The 15,117-nt window shown below is 38.3% G+C and overlaps 1 protein-coding gene across 2 annotated transcripts in view; it reads left to right on the forward strand.

The window, feature by feature from the left end:
• Positions 1-15,117, forward strand: part of LOC309484733 (phospholipid-transporting ATPase ABCA1) — a 320,137-nt gene that overhangs the window by 61,744 nt on the left and 243,276 nt on the right. The gene's annotated exons all lie outside the window — the stretch shown is intronic.

Below are 15,117 nucleotides of genomic sequence, written 5' to 3' on the forward strand. Positions count from 1 at the left end.
GTCTGAAGATCAATAATTATCGAAAAAAAGTCGAAATTCCGATTCCTGGTCGCTAGGGGGTGATAAATTAAGGTTGTGGGAGGAGCCTATTTTACCAAAATGGCTATAACTCGAGAAGTAAATGAGATATCTCCACCAAACTTGGCACACATGTTTAAGAGGTCAATCTGAGGTCACAGTAAAAAAAATTGCGTCGATTGGCCACATGGTGGCGCTATAAACAAAAAAAACATATAGACACCTGACCGTTTTTCCGAATGACTTGAAATTTGGTATGCAGTGTCTTGGCCCAAGGGGCCACCTATGTCTAAAAGGATATTGGCGTATCTCGAAAAACATGGCCGCCATTGGCCAATGAGGTTTGAGCACCGTTAACGAAGTCCGATCGGAGCGAAACTCGTTGGGCATGTTCGGCTCAAGCCCCTAGAGGTCTGTAAGAATTTTGAAAGAAATCGGCCACTAGTTGGCGCTAACGAGTTTTATGGCTCTGTAATCACGTGGTGTTACACTGATCATCACAAAATGCATATCATCTTATAGATCTGCTCATGCTGAACAACTTTGCCTCAAGAACCATTGCTGTCAATCAAACACTTAATTAAATATTCATGAATATGTTAAAAACCTACTTTTGCGAACTAGTCCCTGGTTTTTCGCCCGATCGGAACCAGACCAGTCTAGGACAATTCTCTGGACTCTCTAGATCAATAATTATCGAAAAAAAGTTGAACTTTTGCATTTGGGTGGCTGTAATAGGGTAATTTATAAAATGGGCGTGGCAAAATACACTAAAATGCCTATAAATCATAAATGAAAACTCAGAACTTCACAAAAATTGGTGAGCATATGTGACATAACATCATTAACAAGCATGCCAAATTTTATGGAGATCGGACCAAAGGTGGCGCTATAACTGTTAAAAAGCTTTAAAACCATATATTTCCCATGGTAAACTGCCTGTATTGGCTGTAAATGGTCTTTTCCGTCTATTATGTCAGTTGTTAAATGCTTTCTAAATAAAACTTAATGTCTTTTGATGCTTGTGTGCTTAAAGGCCTTAAAGGCGTTAACTGCTTGAACCCCGATAAATGCTGCTTGCAGCTTTAATTAGGGGTTCAAGCACGAAGTGCTGAAACCCTATTGTAATTGTACTGATTTTTATTATTATTATTATTATTATTATTATTATTATTATTATTATTATTCCGCCCTAAAACGCATTGTGCAGCCCAAACCGTCAGAGCTGGAACCTTGACACTTGGCCAAATGATAGTGCTCAATTTGGGGAGAACCTATCAAAATATGGCCCAGATTGGCCAATAGGTGGCGCCATAATGACCACATTTACTAAATTGGTCATAACTCCTACATACTTTGTCATAGAGGCTCAAATTTAGCATCACTGTGATCCCTGGCTCCAGACGAACAACCTGGCTATCTCCAAATCCCGATTTGAGCAAAAAAAAAATTTATATGGCCACTTTTGTCCAAAGCCTACTTTGGCAAACTAGTCCCTGGTTTTTGGTCCAATTGGAACCAGACCAGTCTAGGCCAATTCTCTGGACTCTCTAGATAAATAATTATCAAAAAAAAGTTGAACTTTTGCATTTGCCTGGCTGTAACAGGCTCATTTAGGAAAGGGGAGGGACAAAAAAACACTCAAAAGCCTATACAACCTAAGGGAAAACCCCAAACTTCACAAAAATCGATGAGCATATGTGTCCTAACATGGTGAAGAAGCATGCCAAGTTTCGTGAAGATCGGACAATTTTTATTAGGGGTTCAAGCACGAAGTGCTGAAACCCTATTGTAATTGTACTGATTTTTATTATTATTAGGGGTTCAAGCACGAAGTGCTGAAACCCTATTGTAATTGTACTGATTTTTATTATTATTATTATTATTATTCTTCCGCCGTAAAACGCATCGTGCAGCCCAAACCGTAACTGCTAGAGACTTGAAACTTGGCCAGGTGGTAGTACAAAAATCGAGGAGAGGTTATCAAATTATGACCCCAATTGGCCCATAGGTGGCGCTATAGCGACCAAAAGCGCGAAACTGCTCATAACTCCTAGACCGTAAGTCGTAGACTCAAGTGTCTTATATCATTCGAAAGCTGGACTCCTGAAGGTCAAAACGTATATCTCCGATTTCATTTCCGGTATGCAAATTTTCCGCCATTTTGAATTTGGTCAAAAACCTACTTTTGCGAACTAGTCCCTGGTTTTTTGTCCGATCGGAACCAAACCAGTGCAGAATTGTTCTCTGGAGTCTGAAGATCAATAATTATCGAAAAAAAGTCGATGTTCCAATTCCTGGTCGCTAGGGGGTGATAAATTAAGGTTGTAGGAGGAGCCTATTTTACTAAAATGGCTATAACTCGAGAAGTAAATGAGATATCTTCACCAAACTTGGCACACGTGTTTAAGAGGTCAATCTGAGGTCACAGTAAAAACATTGCGTCAATTGGCCACATGGTGGCGCTATAAACAAAAAAAAACATATAGACACCTGACCGTTTTTCCGAATGACTTGAAATTTGGTATGCAGTGTCTTGGCCCAAGGGGCCATGTATGTCTAAAAGGATATTGGCGTATCTCAAAAAACATGGCCGCCATTGGCCAATGAGGTTTGAGCACCGTTAACGAAGTCCGATCGGAGCGAAACTCGGTGGGCAGGTTCGGCTCAAGCCCCTAGAGGTCTGTAAGAATTTTGAAAGAAATCGGCCACTAGTTGGCGCTAACGAGTTTTATGGCTCTGTAATCACGTGGTGTTACACTTATCATCACAAAATGCATATAATCTGATAGATCTGCTCATGCTGAACAACTTTGCCTCAAGAACCATTGCTGTCAATCAAACCGTTCATTAAATATTCATGAATATGTTAAAAACCTACTTTTGCGAACTAGTCCCTGGTTTTTCGCCCGATCGGAACCAGACCAGTCTAGGACAATTCTCTGGACTCTCTAGATCAATAATTATCGAAAAAAAGTTGAACTTTTGCATTTGAGTGGCTGTAATAGGGTAATTTATAAAAGGGGCGTGGCAAAATACACTAAAATGCCTATAAATCATAAATGAAAACTCAGAACTTCACAAAAATTGGTGAGCATATGTGACATAACATCATTAACAAGCATGCCAAATTTTATGGAGATCGGACCAAAGGTGGCGCTATAACTGTTAAAAAGCTTTAAAACCATATATTTCCTATGGTACATTGCCTGTATTCATGGATTTCATCCGGTCCCTTTCCACAGGTGTATTAATCAAGCACAATGCAGTCTGCATTCATAATCTAGGTGCTTGATTTTATACACCTGTGGAAAGGGACCGGATGAAACCCATGAATAGGCAGTAAATGGTCTTTTCCGTCTATTATGTCAGTGGTTACATGCTTGCTTAATAAATCTTAATAACTTTTGATGCTTTTGTGCTTAAATGCCTTAAAGGCCTTAACTGCTTGAACCCCGATAAATGCTGCTTGCAGCTTTAATTATTATTATTATTATTATTCTTCTGCCGTAAAACGCATCGTGCAGCCCAAACCGTAAGGGCTAGAGCATTGACACTTTGCCAGATGGTAGTACAAAAATCGAGGAGAGGTTATCAAATTATGACCCCGATTGGCCCATAGGTGGCGCTATAGCAACCAAAAGCGCGAAACAGCTCATAACTCATAGACCGTAAGTCGTAGACTCAAGTGTCTTATATCATTGGAAAGCTGGACGCCTGACGAACAAAACGTATATCTCCGATTTCATTTCCGTCATGATAGATTTTCCGCCATTTTGAATTTTGTCAAAAACCTACTTTTGCGAACTAGTCCTAGGTTTTTTGTCCGATCGGAACCAAACCAGTGCAGAATTGTTCTCTGGAGTCTGACAATCAATAATTATCAAAAAAAAGTCGAAATTTTGATTCATGGTCGCTAGGGGGTGCAAAATGAACGTTGTGGGAGGAGCCTATTTTACTAAAATGGCTATAACTCAAGAATTAATTGAGTAAACTTCACCAAACTTGGCACACATGTGTAGGAGGTCAATCTGAGGTCACAGTAAAAAAATTGCATCGATTGGCCACATGGTGGCGCTATAAACAAAAAAAAACGTATAAACACCTGACCGTTTTTCCGAATGACTTGAAATTTGGTATGCAGTGTCTTGGGCCAAGAGGCCATGTATGTCTAAAAGGATATTGGCATATCTCGAAAAACATGGCCGCCATTGGCCAATGAGGTTTGAGCACCTATTAAACAAGGTTAACGAAGTCCAATTGTTTTATGAGTTTTATGGCTTTGTAATCACGTGGTGTTGCACACATCCACACAATATGCATATCATTTGATAGATCTGCTCATGCTGAACAACTTTGCCTCAAGAACCATTGCTGTCAATCAAACCGTTCATTAATTATTCGCAAATATGTTAAAAACCTACTTTTGCGAACTAGTCCTAGGTTTTTCGCCCGATCGGAACCAGACCAGTCTAGGACAATTCTCTGGACTCTCTAGATCAATAATTATCAAAAAAAAGTTGAACTTTTGCATTTGGATGGCTGTAATAGGGTCATTTATAAAATGGGCGTGGCAAAATACATTAAAAAGCCTATAAATCATAAATGAAAACTCAGAACTTCACAAAAATTGGTGAGCATATGTGACATAACATCATTAACAAGCATGCCAAATTTTATGGACATCGGACCAAAGGTGGCGCTATAACTGTTAAAAAGCTTTAAAACCATATATTACCTATGGTGAATTGCCTGCATTGGCTGTAAATGGTCTTTTTAATCTATTATGTCAGTGGTTACATGCTTGCTAAATAAAACTTTATAACTTTTGATGCTTTTGTGCTTAAAAACCTTAAACACCTTAACAGCTTGAACCCCGATAAATGCTGCTTGCAGCTTTAATTATTATTATTATTATTATTATTCCGCCGTAAAACGCATCGTGCAGCCCAAACCGTAAGGGCTAGAGCATTGAAACTTTGCCAGATGGTAGTACAAAAATCGAGGAAAGGTTATCAAATTATGACCCCGATTGGCCCATAGGTGGCGCTATAGCAACCAAAAGCGCGAAACAGCTCATAACTCCTAGATTGTAAATCGTAGACTCAAGTGTCTTATATCATTGGAAAGCTGGACGCCTGATGAACAAAACGTATATCTCCGATTTCATTTCCGTCATGATAGATTTTCCGCCATTTTGAATTTTGTCAAAAACCTACTTTTGCGAACTAGTCCTAGGTTTTTTGTCCGATCGGAACCAAACCAGTGCAGAAATGTTCTTTGGAGTCTGAAGATCAATAATTATCAAAAAAAAGTCGAAATTTTGATTCATGGTCGCTAGGGGGCATAAAATTAACGTTGAGGGCGGAGCCTATTTTACTAAAACGGCTATAACTCAAAAAGTAAATGAGATAGCTTAACCAAACTTGGTACACATGTGTATGGGTTCAGTCTGGGGTCACAGTAAAAAAATTGCATCGATTGGCCACATGGTGGCGCTATAAACAAAAAAAAACGTATAAACACCTGACCGTTTTTCCGAATGACTTGAAATTTGGTATGCAGTGTCTTGGGCCAAGAGGCCATGTATGTCTAAAAGGATATTGGCATATCTCGAAAAACATGGCCGCCATTGGCAAATGAGGTTTGAGCACCTATTAAACAAGGTTAACGAAGTCCAATTGTTTTATGAGTTTTATGGCTCTGTAATCACGTGGTGTTGCACACATCCATACAATTTGCATATCATTTGATAGATCTGCTCATGCTGAACAACTTTGCCTCAAGAACCATTGCTGTCAATCAAACTGTTCATTAAATATTCATGAATATGTTAAAAACCTACTTTTGCGAACTAGTCCCTGGTTTTTCGCCCGATCGGAACCAGACCAGTCTAGGACAATTCTCTGGACTCTCTAGATCAATAATTATCAAAAAAAAGTTGAACTTTTGCATTTGCCTGGCTGTAATAGGGTCATTTATAAAATGGGCGTGGCAAAAGACATTAAAAAGCCTATAAATCCTAAATGAAAACTCAGAACTTCACAAAAATTGGTGAGCATATGTGACATAACATCATTAACAAGCATGCCCAATTTTATGGAGATCGGACCATAGGTGGCGCTATAACTGTCAAAAACCTTTAAAACCATATATTTCCTATGGTAAATTGCCTGAATTGGCTGTAAATGGTCTTTTCCATCTATGATCATATAATTTTCATATAATAATGTTCAAAATTAGTGCAGTACAATTCTCTGGACTCTCTAGATCAGTAATTATCAGAAAAAGTTGAACTACTTCATTTGGATGGCTATAATAGGGTCACTTCAAAATGTGGCCTTGACCAAGTGTCCCCGAAAGATTATATCTTTTAAGATGCTCAGATCTTCTAAAAAACAAGTCAGAACATGTGAAATATCACTCTGAACAAGCATGAAAAATTGCAGACAGATCGGACAAAATTTGACTCTATAACAGTTTAAAAAGGTGAAAATAATATGAATACAATGGCATATTAAGCCAATAAGTGGTATTTTACTGCCCCCTGCTGTTTAAAATAGTTATTTTGTCATATTGTTTCTATAATTCATATTTAGACTTTATAAAATCATTATTTTAACATTTACAATTACATTTAGTCAAAATCCATCTGTTAAAGTATTAGTGTGTGTGTGTGTGTGTGTGTGTGTGTGTGTGTGTGTGTGTGTGTGTGTGTGTGTGTGTGTGTGTGTGTGTGTGTAAGCATGCATTATAGAGTTAACATGGAAAGACTGGTTTGCTTTAGTGCAGAAAACTAGTGAAAATCATGAAGATTAAACTGAAACTGAGCCAATAATGGTCTTCTAGTGCCCTCTGCTGGCCATTCTACTTATTAATGAAGTCTTTTGACATGTGCTTTTGAATTCATAATTAGACATTGTAAATCATAGTAAATAATACTAGAATGTGGTGTATCAAGGTAAATCATGCTAGAACATGGTAAATCATGGTAAACCTTGCTAGAACAGGGTAAATCATGGTAAACCATGGTAAATCATGATAAACTTTGGTAAATAATGCTAGAATGTGGCATATCATGGTAAACCATGCTAGAACATGGTAAATCAAGGTAAACTAAGATAAATTCATGGTAAACTATGCCAGAACAGGGTAAATCATGGTAAACCATGGTAAATCATGATAAACTATGGTAAATCATGCTAGAATGTGGAAAATCATGGTAAATCATGCTAGAACATGGTAAATCAAGGTAAACTAAGATGAATTCATGGTAAACTATGCTAGAACAGGGTAAATCATGGTAAACCATGGTAAATCATGATAAACTATGGTAAATCATGCTAGAATGTGGTATATCATGATAAATCATGCTAGAACATGGTAAATCAAGGTAAACTAAGATGAATTCATGGTAAACTATGCTAGAACAGGGTAAATCATGGTAAACCATGGTAAATCATGATAAACTATGGTAAATCATGCTAGAATGTGGTATATCATGGTAAATCATGCTAAAACATGGTAAATCAAAGTAAATTAAGATAAAATCATGGTAAAACTATGCTAGAACATGGTAAATAATGGTAAACCATGGTAAATCATGATAAACTATGGTCAATCATGCTAGAATGTGGTATATCATGGTAAATCATGCTAGAACATGGTCTTTTCCATCTATTATGTCAGTGGTTACATGCTTGCTAAATAAAACTTTATAACTTTTGATGCTTAAAAACCTTAAAGACCTTAATAGCTTGAACCCCGATAAATGCTGCTTGCAGCTTTAATTAGGGGTTCAAGCACGAAGTGCTGAACACCTATTGTAATTGTAAGGATTTTTATTATTATTATTATTATTCTTCTGCCGTAAAACGCATCGTGCAGCCCAAACCGTAAGGGCTAGAGCATTGAAACTTTGCCAGATGGTAGTACAAAAATCGAGGAGAGGTTTAGAGATTATGACCCCGATTGGCCCATAGGTGGCGCTATAGCAACCAAAAGCGTGAAACAGCTCATAACTCCTAGACCGTTTGTCGTAGACTCAAGTGTCTTATATCATTGGAAAGCTGGACGCCTGACGAACAAAACGTATATCTCCGATTTCATTTCCGCCATGATAGATTTTCCGCCATTTTGAATTTTGTCAAAAATCTACTTTTGCGAACTAGTCTGTGGTTTTTTGCCCTATCGGAACCAAACCAGTGCAGAAATGTTCTCTGGAGTCTGAAGATCAATAATTGTCAAAAAAAAGTCGAAATTTTTATTCATGGTCGCTAGGGGGCATAAAATGAACATTGTGGGAGGAGCCTATTTTACTAAAATGGCTATAACTCAAAAAGTAAATGAGATAGCTTAACCAAACTTGATACACATGTGTATGGGTTCAGTCTGGGGTCACAGTAAAAAAATTGCGTCGATTGGCCTCATGGTGGCGCTATAAAACAATAAAAACGTATAGACACCTGACCGTTTTTCCGAATGACTTGAAATTTGGTATGCAGTGTCTTGGCCCAAGGGGCCATGTATGTCTAAAAGGATATTGGCGTATCTCGAAAAACATGGCCGCCATTGGCCAATGAGGTTTGAGCACCTATTAACGAAGTCCGATCGGAACGAAACTCGGTGGGCATGTTCGGCTCAAGCCCCTAGAGGTCTGTAAGAATTTTGAAAGAAATCGGCCACTAGTTGGCGCTAACGAGTTTTAAGGCTCTGTAATCACGTGGTGTTACACTTATTGTCACAAAATGCATATAATCTGATAGATCTGCTCATGCTGAACAACTTTGCCTCAAGAACCATTGCTGTCAATCAAACAGTTCATTAAATATTCATGAATATGTTAAAAACCTACTTTTGCGAACTAGTCCTAGGTTTTTCGCCCGATCAGAACCAGACCAGTCTAGGACAATTCTCTGGACTCTCTAGATCAATAATTATCAAAAAAAAGTTGAACTTTTGCATTTGGGTGGCTGTAATAGGGTCATTTATAAAAGGGGCGTGGCAAAATACACTCAAAAGCCTATAAATCCTAAATGAAAACTCAGAACTTCACAAAAATTGGTGAGCATATGTGACATAACATCATTAACAAGCATGCCAAATTTTATGGAGATCGGACCAAAGGTGGCGCTATAACTGTTAAAAAGCTTTAAAACCATATATTTCCTATGGTAAATTGCCTGCATTGGCTGTAAATGGTCTTTTTCATCTATAATGTCAGTGTTTACATGCTTGCTAAATAAATTTTAATAACTTTTGATGCTTTTGTGCTTATAAACCTTAAAGGCCTTAACAGCTTGAACCCCGATAAATGCTGCTTGCAGCTTTAATTATTATTATTATTTTTCCGCCATAAAACGCATCGTGCAGCCCAAACCGTAAGACCTAGAGACTTGAAACTTTGCCAGATGGTAGTACTATTGCTCGCTACTCAGATACACGGACTCAGCCCAATCGGCCCATAGGTGGCGCTATAGCAATCAAAAGCGCGAAACTGCTCAGAACTCCCAGACCGTAAGGCGTAGCTTCAAGTGTCTTATATCATTGAAATCCAGAGCTCCTGAAGAAAAAAACGTATATCTCCGATTTCATTTCCGCCATGATAGATTTTTCGCCATTTTGAATTTTGTCAAAAAACTACTTTTGCAAACTAGTCCCTGGTTTTTCGCCCGATCGGAACCAAACCAGTGCAGAATTGTTCTCTGGAGTCTGAAGATCAATAATTATTGAAAAAACGTTGAAATTTCGATTCATGGTACCTAGGGGGTGCAAAATTAACGTTGTGGGAGGAGCCTATTTTACTAAAATGGCTATAACTCAAGAAGTAATTAAGTAAACTTCACCAAACTTGGTACACATGTGTAAGAGGCCACTCTGAGGTCACAGTAAAAAAAAATTGCGTCAATTGGCCACATGGTGGCGCTATAAAAAAAAAAAAACGTATAGACACCTGACCGTTTTTCCGAATGACTTGAAATTTGGTATGCAGTGTCTTGGCCCAAGGGGCCATGTATGTGTAAATGGATATTGGCGTATCTCGAAAAACATGGCCGCCATTGGCCAATGAGGTTTGAGCACCGTTAACGAAGTCCGATCGGAGCGAAACTCGGTGGGCATGTTCGGCTCAAGCCCCTAGAGGTCTGTAACAATTTTGAAAGAAATCGGCCACTAGTTGGCGCTAACGAGTTTTAAGGCTCTGTAATCACGTGGTGTTACACTTATTGTCACAAAATGCATATCATTTGATAGATCTCCTCATGCTAAACAACTTTGCCTCAAGAACCATTGCTGTCAATCAAACCGTTCATTAAATATTCATGAATATGTTAAAAACCTACTTTTGCGAACTAGTCCCTGGTTTTTCGCCCGATCGGAACCAGACCAGTCTAGGACAATTCTCTGGACTCTCTAGATAAATAATTATCAAAAAAAAGTTGAACTTTTGCATTTGCCTGGCTGTAACAGGGTAATTTACAAAAGGGGCGTGGCAAAATACACTAAAATGCCTATAAATCATAAATGAAAACTCAGAACTTCACAAAAATTGGTGAGCATATATGACATAACATCATTAACAAGCATGCCAAATTTTATGGAGATCGGACCAAAGGTGGCGCTATAACTGTTAAAAAGCTTTAAAACCATATATTTCCCATGGTAAACTGCCTGTATTGGCTGTAAATGGTCTTTTCCGTCTATTATGTCAATTGTTAAATGCCTGCTAAATAAAACTTAATGTCTTTTGATGCTTGTGTGCTTAAAGGCCTTAAAGGCCTTAACTGCTTGAACCCCGATAAATGCTGCTTGCAGCTTTAATTAGGGGTTCAAGCACGAAGTGCTGAAACCCTATTGTAATTGTACTGATTTTTATTAGGGGTTCAAGCACGAAGTGCTGAAACCCTATTGTAATTGTACTGATTTTTATTATTATTATTAGGGGTTCAAGCACGAAGTGCTGAAACCCTATTGTTATTGTACTGATTTTTATTAGGGGTTCAAGCACGAAGTGCTGAAACCCTATTGTAATTGTACTGATTTTTATTATTATTATTATTATTATTATTATTATTATTCTTCTGCCGTAAAACGCATCGTGCAGCCCAAACCATAAGAGCTGGAACCTTGAAACTTGGCCAAATGATAGTGCTCAATTTGGGGAAAACCTATCAAAATATGGCCCAGATTGGCCAATAGGTGGTGCTATAATGACCACATTTACTAAATTGGTCATAACTCCTACATAGTTTGTCCTAGAGGCTCAAATTTAGCATCACTGTGATCCCTGGCTCCAGACGAACAACCTGGCTATCTCCAAATCCCGATTTGAGCAAAAAAAAAATTTATATGGCCACTTTTGTCCAAAGCCTACTTTGGCAAACTAGTCCCTGGTTTTTGGTCCAATCGGAACCAGACCAGTCTAGGCCAATTCTCTGGACTCTCTAGATAAATAATTATCGAAAAAAAGTTGAACTTTTGCATTTGCCTGGCTGTAACAGGGTCATTTAGGAAAGTGGAGGGACAAAAAACACTCAAAAGCCTATACAACCTAAGGGAAAACACCAAACTTCACAAAAATCGATGGACATATGTGTCCTAACATGGTGAAGAAGCATGCCAAGTTTCGTGAAGATCGGACAATTTTTATTAGGGGTTCAAGCACGAAGTGCTGAAACCCTATTGTAATTGTACTGATTTTTATTATTATTAGGGGTTCAAGCACGAAGTGCTGAAACCCTATTGTAATTGTACTGATTTTTATTAGGGGTTCAAGCACGAAGTGCTGAAACCCTATTGTAATTGTACTGATTTTTATTATTATTATTCTTCTGCCGTAAAACGCATTGTGCAGCCCAAACCGTAAGGGCTAGAGCCTTGAAACTTTGCCAGATGGTAGTACAAAAATCGAGGAGAGGTTATCAAATTATGACGCCGATTGGCCCATAGGTGGCGCTATAGCAACCAAAAGCGCGAAACTGGTCATAACTCCTAGACGGTAAGTCATAGACTCAAGTGTCTTATATCATTGGAAAGCTGGTCGCCTGTCGAACAAAACGTATATCTCCGATTTTATTTCCGCCATGATAGATTTTCCGCCATTTTTAATTTTGTCAAAAACCTACTTTTGCGAACTAGTCCCTGGTTTTTTGTCCGATCGGAACCAAATCAGTGCAGAATTGTTCTCTGGAGTCTGAAAATCAATAATTATCGAAAAAAAGTCGAAATTCCGATTCCTGGTCGCTAGGGGGTGATAAATTATGGTTGTGGGAGGAGCCTATTTTACTAAAATGGCTATAACTCGAGAAGTAAATGAGATATCTTCACCAAACTTGGCACACGTATTTAAGAGGTCAATCTGAGGTCACAGTAAAAAATGTGCGTCGATTGGCCACATGGTGGCGCTGTAAACAAAAAAAAACATATAGACACCTGACCGTTTTTCTGAATGACTTGAAATTTGGTATGCAGTGTCTTGGCCCAAGGGGCCATGTAAGTCTAAAAGGATATGGGCGTATCTCGAAAAACATGGCCACCATTGGCCAATGAAATTTGAGCACCGTTAACGAAGTCCGATCGGAGCGAAACTCGTTGGGCATGTTTGGCTCAAGCCCCTAGAGGTCTGTAAGAATTTTGAAAGAAATCGGCCACTAGTTGGCGCTAACGAGTTTTATGGCTCTGTAATCACGTGGTGTTACACTTATCATCACAAAATGCATATCATCTGATAGATCTGCTCATGCTGAACAACTTTGCCTCAAGAACCATTGCTGTCAATCAAACAGTTCATTAAATATTCATGAATATGTTAAAAACCTACTTTTGCGAACTAGTCCCTGGTTTTTCGCCCGATCGGAACCAGACCAGACCAAAATACACTAAAATGCCTATAAATCATAAATGAAAACTCAAAACTTCACAAAAATTGGTGAGCATATGTGACATAACATCATTAACAAGCATGCCAAATTTTATGGAGATCGGACCAAAGGTGGCGCTATAACTGTTAAAAAGCTTTAAAACCATATATTTCCCATGGTAAACTGCCTGTATTGGCTGTAAATGGTCTTTTCCGTCTATTATGTCAGTTGTTAAATGCTTTCTAAATAAAACTTAATGTCTTTTGATGCTTGTGTGCTTAAAGGCCTTAAAGGCGTTAACTGCTTGAACCCCGATAAATGCTGCTTGCAGCTTTAATTATTATTATTATTATTATTCCGCCGTAAAACGCATCGTGCAGCCCAAACCGTAAGAGCTGGAACTTTGAAACTTTGCCATATGGTAGTACAAAAATCGAGGAGAGGTTATCAAATTATGACCTCGAATGGCCCATAGGTGGCGCTATAGCGACCAAAAGCGCAAAACTGCTCATAACTCCTAGACCATATGTCGTAGACTCAAGTTTCTTATATCATTGGAAAGCTGGATGCCTGACGAACAAAACGTATATCTCCGATTTCATTTCCGTCATGATAGATTTTCCGCCATTTTGAATTTTGTCAAAAACCTACTTTTGCGAACTAGTCCCTGGTTTTTTGCCCGATTGGAACCAAACCAGTGCAGAAATGTTCTCTGGAGTCTGAATATCAATAATTATCGAAAAAAAGTTGAAATTTCCATTCACGGTCGCTAAGGGGCGCCCAAATGTATGTTGTGGGAGGAGCCTATTTTACTAAAACGGCTATAACTCCAGAAGTAAATGAGGTATCTTCACCAAACTCGGTACAAATGTGTAAGAGGTCAATTTGAGGTCACAGTAAAAAAACCGCGGCGAATGGCCACATGGTGGCGCTATAACATGAAAAAAACATAAAACGGCCCATAACCACCTGACCGTTAGTCCGATTGACTTGAAAATTGGTATGCAGTGTCTTGGTCCAAGGTGCCATGTATGTCTATGAGGACATTGGTGTATCTCAAAAAACATGGCCGCCATCGGCCAATGAAGTTTGAGCACCTATAAGACAAGGTTAACGGACGTCGATCGGAACGAAACTCGATGGGCATGTTCGACTCATGGCCCTAGAGGTCTGTAAGAATTTTGAAAGAAATCGGCCACTAGTTGGCGCTAACGAGTTTTTTGGCTCTGTAATCACGTGGTGTTACACTTATCGTCATAAAATGCATATCATTTGATAGATCTGCTCATGCTCAACAACTTTGCCTCAAGAACCACTAATGTCAATCAAACCATTCATTAATTATTCATGAATATGTTAAAAACCTACTTTTGCGAACTAGTCCCTGGTTTTTAACCCGATCGGAACCAGACCAGTCTAGGACAATTCTCTGGACTCTCTAGATCAATAATTATCGAAAAAAAGTTTAACTTTTGCATTTGGGTGGCTGTAATAGGGTAATTTATAAAAGGGGCGTGGCAAAATACACTAAAATGCCTATAAATCCTAAATGAAAACTCAGAACTTCACAAAAATTGGTGAGCATATGTGACATAACATCATTAACAAGCATGCCAAATTTTATGGAGATCGGACCAAAGGTGGCGCTATAACTGTTAAAAAGCTTTAAAACCATATATTACCTATGGTAAATTGCCTGCATTGGCTGTAAATGGTCTTTTTCATCTGCATCTCATCTGCATATCATTTGATAGATCTCCTCATGCTGAACAACTTTGCCTCAAGAACCATTGCTGTCAATCAGACCGTTCATTAAATATTCACGAACATGTTAAAAACCTACTTTTGCGAACTAGTCCTAGGTTTTTCGCCCGATTGGAACCAGACCAGTCTAGGACAATTCTATGGACTCTCTAGATCAATAATTATCAAAAAAAAGTTGAACTTTTGCATTTTGCGCATGGGTATATTTGGTCATAAAGAAAATGGACGTGGCAAAATGCACTAAAAAGCCTATAAATCATATATAAAAACTCAGAACTTCACAAAAATTGGTGAGCATATGTGACATAACATCATTAATAACCATGCCAAATTTTGTGGAGATCGGACCATAGGTTGCGCTATAACTGTTAAAAAACTTTAAAAACATATATTTCCTATGGTAAATTGCCTGTATTGGCTGTAAATTGTCTTTTCCATCTATGATCATATAATTTTCATATAATAATGTTCAAAACTA

This window comes from Leuciscus leuciscus (genome assembly GCF_965113295.1).
Source record: "Leuciscus leuciscus genome assembly, chromosome: 2".
NCBI classification, from domain to species: Eukaryota; Metazoa; Chordata; class Actinopteri; order Cypriniformes; family Leuciscidae; genus Leuciscus; species Leuciscus leuciscus.